The 7,145-nt window shown below is 44.1% G+C and overlaps 1 pseudogene; it reads left to right on the top strand.

Annotated features, from left to right (window-relative positions):
- The first annotated feature begins 2,099 nt into the window (after positions 1-2,099).
- LOC121660409 lies at positions 2,100-5,132 on the top strand (annotated as a pseudogene).
- The last annotated feature ends 2,013 nt before the right edge of the window (positions 5,133-7,145 follow it).

The following is a 7,145-nucleotide window of genomic DNA, read 5'->3' on the forward strand; positions in this document are numbered from 1 at the left end:
CCGCCCGGCTGCCATTTTCAATTCGATTTTTCCTAGTTGCGATCCTATTTTTACTGTTTGACCTAGAAATTGCCCTGCTCCTTCCACTACCATGAGCCATCCAGCTACAAACCCCTACCCTCACATTAACATGAGCCTCCATCCTTATTCTTCTCCTCACCCTAGGTCTAGTTTATGAATGAAGCCAAGGAGGACTAGAATGAGCAGAATAAAAGAAAGTTAGTCTAACCAAGACAGTTGACTTCGACTCAACAGATTATAGCTCACACCCTATAACTTTCTTAATGTCTGCTCTACAATTAAGCTTCTTTTCTGCCTTCACCCTAAGCGGCCTAGGCCTAGCCTTCCACCGCACACACTTAATCTCCGCCCTACTATGCCTAGAAAGTATGATACTATCCATATACATCGCCCTATCCATGTGACCAATCCAAACCCAAACAACATCTGCCACCCTCCTACCACTTCTCATACTAGCATTCTCTGCTTGTGAGGCAGCAACAGGCCTAGCCCTACTAGTCGCCTCCACCCGGACCCACGGCTCCGACCACCTACACAACTTTAACCTACTAAAATGCTAAAAATCATCATTCCAACCATCATACTCCTACCACTGACCTTCCTCTCTCCCTGCAAACACCTATGAACTAATACCACAACACACAGCCTACTAATTGCCGCTGTCAGCCTCCAATGACTAGTCCCAACATATTACCCAAGCAAAGGACTAACCCATTATACTTCAATTGACCAAATCTCCTCCCCCCTCCTGGTTCTATCGTGCTGACTACTTCCCCTCATGCTCATAGCAAGCCAAAACCACCTAGAACAAGAACCAATCATTCGTAAACGAATCTTCATCACAACTATAATCATAGTACAGCCCTTTATCCTCCTGGCTTTCTCTGCCTCAGAACTAATACTATTCTACATCGCATTCGAAGCAACCCTCATTCCAACCCTAATCCTTATCACACGATGAGGAAATCAGCCTGAGCGACTGAATGCAGGTATCTACCTGCTGTTTTACACACTCGCCAGCTCTCTTCCCCTGCTAATCACAATCCTCCATCTACACAACCAAATCGGCACATTATACTTCCCCATACTCAAACTATCACACCCAACAATAAATAACTCTTGAACAGGTTTACTAGCAAGCTTAGCCCTCCTACTAGCCTTCATAGTAAAAGCCCCTCTATATGGCCTACATCTATGACTCCCAAAAGCGCACGTAGAAGCCCCAATCGCCGGATCCATACTACTAGCCGCTCTCCTCCTAAAACTGGGCGGCTACGGCATTATACGAATCACTATCCTAGTAAACCCTTCCGTAAACAACCTGCACTATCCGTTCATCACCTTAGCACTGTGAGGAGCAGTAATAACCAGTGCCATCTGCCTACGACAAATCGACCTAAAGTCCCTAATTGCCTACTCCTCTGTAAGCCACATAGGACTAGTCATCGCCGCAACCATAATTCAAACTCAATGAGCCTTCTCAGGAGCAATAATCCTAATAATCTCCCACGGCCTAACCTCCTCTATACTATTCTGCCTAGCCAACACAAATTACGAGCGAACTCACAGCCGAATCCTACTTCTAACCCGAGGGCTTCAACCCCTTCTGCCACTTATGGCCACCTGATGACTACTAGCAAACCTAACAAACATGGCACTACCACCAACAACCAACCTCATAGCAGAACTAACCATTGTAGTAGCCCTGTTCAACTGATCCCCACTGACAATCATTCTAACAGGAACTACAATCGTACTAACTGCCTCTTACACCCTACATATGCTAATAACAACACAACGAGGAGTTCTGCCGTCCCACATTACCTCAATCCAAAGCTCCTCCACACGAGAACATCTCCTGATAGCCCTACACATAATTCCCATAATCCTACTTATTCTCAAACCTGAACTAATCTCAGGAGTCCCCATATGCAAGTATAGTTTAACCAAAACATTAGATTGTGATTCTAAAGATAGAAGTTAAACCCTTCTTACTTACCGAGGGGAGGTTAAACCAACAAGAACTGCTAATTCTTGCATCTGAGTATAAAACCTCAGCCCCCTTACTTTCAAAGGATAATAGTAATCCAATGGTCTTAGGAACCAGTCATCTTGGTGCAAATCCAAGTGAAAGTAATGGACCAAATGCTTATCCTAAACACATTCATACTACTCACCCTAGCAGTACTTTGCACCCCAATCATCTTCCCCATACTATCAAACAGCCTAAAAAACACCCCAACTATTATCACAAACACTGTCAAAACCTCCTTCCTAATCAGCCTAATCCCTATAATCATCTACATTCACTCAGGAATAGAAAGCCTAACTTCCTTCTGGGAATGAAAATTCATTATAAACTTTAAAATCCCCATCAGCCTAACAATAGACTTCTACTCACTGACTTTCTTCCCAATCGCCCTATTTGTCTCCTGATCAATCCTACAATTTTCAACATGATACATAGCCTCAGACCCGCACGTCACAAAATTTTTTACCTTCCTCCTCCTATTCCTCATTGCCATGCTCATCCTAATTATCTCCAACAACCTATTCCTACTCTTCATCGGATGAGAAGGAGTAGGAATCATATCCTTCCTACTAATTAGCTGATGACATGGCCGAGCAGAGGCAAACACTGCTGCCTTACAAGCCGTACTATACAACCGAGTTGGAGATGTAGGTCTTATCCTATGCATGGCGTGACTAGCCTCCACCATAAATACATGAGAAATTCAACAAATCTCGTCTCAGGACCAAACCCCTACCCTACCACTGCTAGGCCTAATTTTAGCTGCGGCCGGCAAATCCGCCCAATTTGGCCTCCACCCGTGACTCCCAGCAGCAATAGAAGGCCCAACCCCTGTATCCGCTCTACTTCATTCTAGCACCATAGTAGTCGCTGGCATCTTCCTACTTATTCGAACTCACCCTCTCTTCCACAACAACCCCACTGCACTATCACTGTGTCTGTGCCTAGGAGCCCTTTCCACACTATTTGCAGCCACCTGCGCCCTGACCCAAAATGATATCAAAAAAATCATTGCTTTCTCCACATCCAGCCAACTAGGCCTAATGATGGTTGCAATCGGCTTAAATCTTCCCCATCTGGCTTTCCTACATATTTCAACCCATGCGTTCTTCAAAGCCATGCTATTCCTATGTTCCGGGTCAATCATTCACAACCTCAACGGCGAACAAGACATTCGAAAAATAGGAGGACTTCAAAAAATACTACCAACAACAACCTCATGTCTAACTATCGGAAACCTAGCCCTAATAGGAACACCATTCCTAGCAGGATTCTACTCCAAAGACCAAATCATCGAAAGCCTCAACACTTCATACTTAAACGCTTGAGCCCTAGTTCTAACCCTCCTAGCTACATCATTCACCGCAGTCTATACTATTCGAATAACCCTACTAGTCCAAACAGGGTACGTCCGAATTCCTCCCCTAACCCCCATAAACGAAAATAACCCAGCAGTCCTTTCCTCAATCACCCGCCTTGCACTAGGAAGCATTGTAGCAGGGTTCCTGATCACCTCATATATCCCACCTGCAGAAACCCCACCAATGACTATACCGCTCTCCATTAAAGTCACGGCTCTTGTAGTAACATTACTAGGAATCACCCTAGCCCTAGAACTCTCAAAAATAACTCAAGCCTTAATCCTCCCTAAACAGAATCGCTTCTCAAATTTCTCTACAACCCTAGGATACTTTAATCCCCTAGTACACCGATTTATCCCAACAAAGATACTAAGCGGCGGCCAAAACATTGCCTCCCACCTAATCGACCTCTCTTGATTTAAACTTCTAGGCCCTGAAGGATTAGCTAACCTACAAATAATAGCATCAAAAACCGCTACCTCCTTCCACACAGGCCTAATTAAAGCCTACCTAGGATCATTCGCCCTATCAATCTTTATCATCCTCCTATCCACATACAGAACCAAACTTAATGGCCCTAAATCTACGAAAAAATCACCCATTACTAAAAATCATCAACAACTCCCTAGTTGACCTTCCTACTCCATCAAACATTTCAGCTTGATGAAACTTTGGATCCCTACTAGGCCTATGCCTCATCACACAAATTATCACAGGCCTACTACTAGCTATACATTACACAGCAGATACCTCCCTAGCCTTCACCTCTGTAGCCCACATATGCCGAAACGTACAGTTCGGATGACTAATTCGAAACCTTCATGCAAATGGAGCTTCCCTTTTTTTCATTTGCATCTACCTACACATCGGCCGAGGATTTTATTACGGTTCATACCTAAACAAAGAAACCTGAAACATTGGAGTAATTCTTCTCCTAACACTGATAGCAACCGCCTTCGTAGGATATGTCCTACCATGAGGACAAATATCCTTCTGAGGAGCAACAGTCATTACAAACCTTTTCTCAGCAATCCCCTACATCGGACAAACACTAGTAGAATGACTATGAGGCGGGTTCTCAGTAGACAACCCCACACTAACCCGATTCTTTGCCTTTCACTTCCTCCTCCCCTTTGTAATCGCAGGCCTAACACTAGTACACCTAACCTTCCTTCACGAAACAGGCTCAAACAACCCACTAGGAATCCCCTCAGACTGCGACAAAATTCCATTCCACCCTTACTACTCCATCAAAGACCTACTAGGATTCGCACTAATACTCATCCTACTCGTCGCTCTAGCCCTATTTTCCCCAAACCTCCTAGGAGACCCAGAAAATTTCACGCCCGCCAACCCTCTAGCTACACCTCCACACATTAAACCCGAATGATACTTCCTATTTGCATACGCCATTCTCCGATCCATCCCAAACAAACTAGGAGGGGTCCTAGCCCTAGCTGCCTCAGTCCTAGTCCTATTCTTAATACCTCTCCTCCACGTCTCTAAACAACGTTCCATAACCTTCCGACCCCTGTCACAAATCCTATTCTGAACTCTGGTAGCAGACCTCCTCATCCTAACATGAGTAGGAAGCCAACCAGCCGAACACCCATTCATCATCATTGGCCAACTAGCCTCCTTCACCTACTTCGCAATCATCCTAATCCTGTTCCCTATCGCGGGTGCGCTAGAAAACAAAATACTAAAACTCTAATCAACTCTAATAGTTTATAAAAACATTGGTCTTGTAAGCCAAAGATTGAAGACTAAACATCTTCTTAGAGTTAGCACATAAATCAGAGAGAAAGGAGTCAAACCTTTATCACCAACTCCCAAAGCTGGCATTTTCAACTAAACTACTCTCTGACTTACCAGTTAAACCGCCCGAATTGCCCCCCGAGATAACCCCCGCACAAGTTCTAAAACCACAAACAGTGTTAACAGCAGACCTCATCCTGCAATTAAAAGCAGCCCCGACCCAGACGAATAAAACATGGCTACTCCACTAAAATCCGTCCGAGTTCACGATAGGCCTCCATTATTCACTGTATCCCCTCCCAGAACCATTTCAGAAAACACCCCCGTAGCAACCCCCACAATAACAACGACTAACCCCAGACCAATACCATAACCAACAACCCGTCAATCCCCCCAAGATTCCGGATAAGGATCCGCCGCCAGCGACACTGAATAAACAAATACCACTAGCATCCCCCCTAAATAAACCATCACCAGTACCAGAGATACAAAAGAGACCCCCATACTTACCAGTCACCCACATCCCGCAATAGAAGCCACAACCAGACCCACCACCCCATAATAAGGAGAAGGGTTAGACGCAACCGCTAACCCTCCTAAAACAAAGCATAGGCTTATAAATAGAACAAAGTTTATCATAGTTCCTGCTTGGATCCTCCCCAAGACCTATGGCTTGAAAAACCATTATTATAAAACTTTAACTACAGGAACTAAACCTTTCTTTTATCTACCCCCCCCCTTACCCCCCCATGTTTTTACATGGGATTTTGGTTATGTATTTCTTTGCATACAATTCTCGTCCACATTAGACATGATATGCATGTAGGATAACTCACATAACAAGTAATGCAAGACCTAACCAAACTCAAATATCATCGCCCATAACAGCCCAAACGGACAGATAACCTTCTAGGCACATTCCCATCCCAGGTACAACAAACCCAGGTAATCCTACCACCAGTACAAGACAAGCTTCGCCCAAGATCGAGAGTGTTTCACCTTACATAACGACGCACTCTAGTAAACGAGGAATATCCTAGTACCCCAATGAATTCCCAATCCCATACGTTTCAGTCCATCACCACAAAACCTCCTAGTCCTATTACTCTCAGGAGCTCCCAAGAAGTACCTGGTTATTTATTAATCGTAATCCTCACGAGAACCGAGCTACTCGACGTAGGTGCTACCCACGGCTACCAGCTTCAAGGCCATACTTTCCCCCTACACCCTCGCCCAACTTGCGCTTTTGCGCCTCTGGTTCCTATTTCAGGGCCATAACTTGGATCTTTCCCTCCTTATTGCTCTTCACAGATGCAAGTGGTCGGATGCATAATCCTCCCTTTGCCTCGTGATCGCGGCATCCGACCGACTTGGCGCTTGTTTTCTTTTTGGGGTCTCTTCATTAAACCCTTCAAGTGCGTAGCAGGAGTTATCTTCCTCTTGACGTGTACATCACATGGCATCCGAGCGGCTATTCGTCTGTAATGTACCTGGTGTCATGGTTGTTCGGATAAGGTCGTCTCAAACTTGACACTGATGCACTTTTACCCCATTCATGGTGGGTCCCCCAGCTACCTATACGGTGGCAGATAGTGTTATGGTTGCCGGACATAGTTTGTTATTTTTCCTTTACTAGGAATTATCACCCAAACCTTCATTTTCATTCTTTTTTTTATCGTTTATTTTTATATTGTAATTTTAACAAAATAAACAACAACTTTTATATGATATTAACCTAGATTTTCCAAACCATTCATCATTCGTTAATTAACACTTAACTTTCCTCTACCTTCCCCCTATTTTTAACCCAACAAATCAATGACTTTCATCATGACCTTCACAACCGCCAACTTAACCAAATTACACAAAACAAACAAACCAATTAAAAACAATATAAAAGTACACACCCTTTATACACCATCACACTCAACACAACAAATGCCACAATACCACTTTTCATTTACAAAAAAAAA

The sequence above is a fragment of the Corvus kubaryi genome, unplaced genomic scaffold, assembly GCF_017639235.1.
Source record: "Corvus kubaryi isolate FWS band 111438036 unplaced genomic scaffold, C.kubaryi_AGA036_p1.0 35093, whole genome shotgun sequence".
In the NCBI taxonomy this organism is placed as follows: Eukaryota; Metazoa; Chordata; class Aves; order Passeriformes; family Corvidae; genus Corvus; species Corvus kubaryi.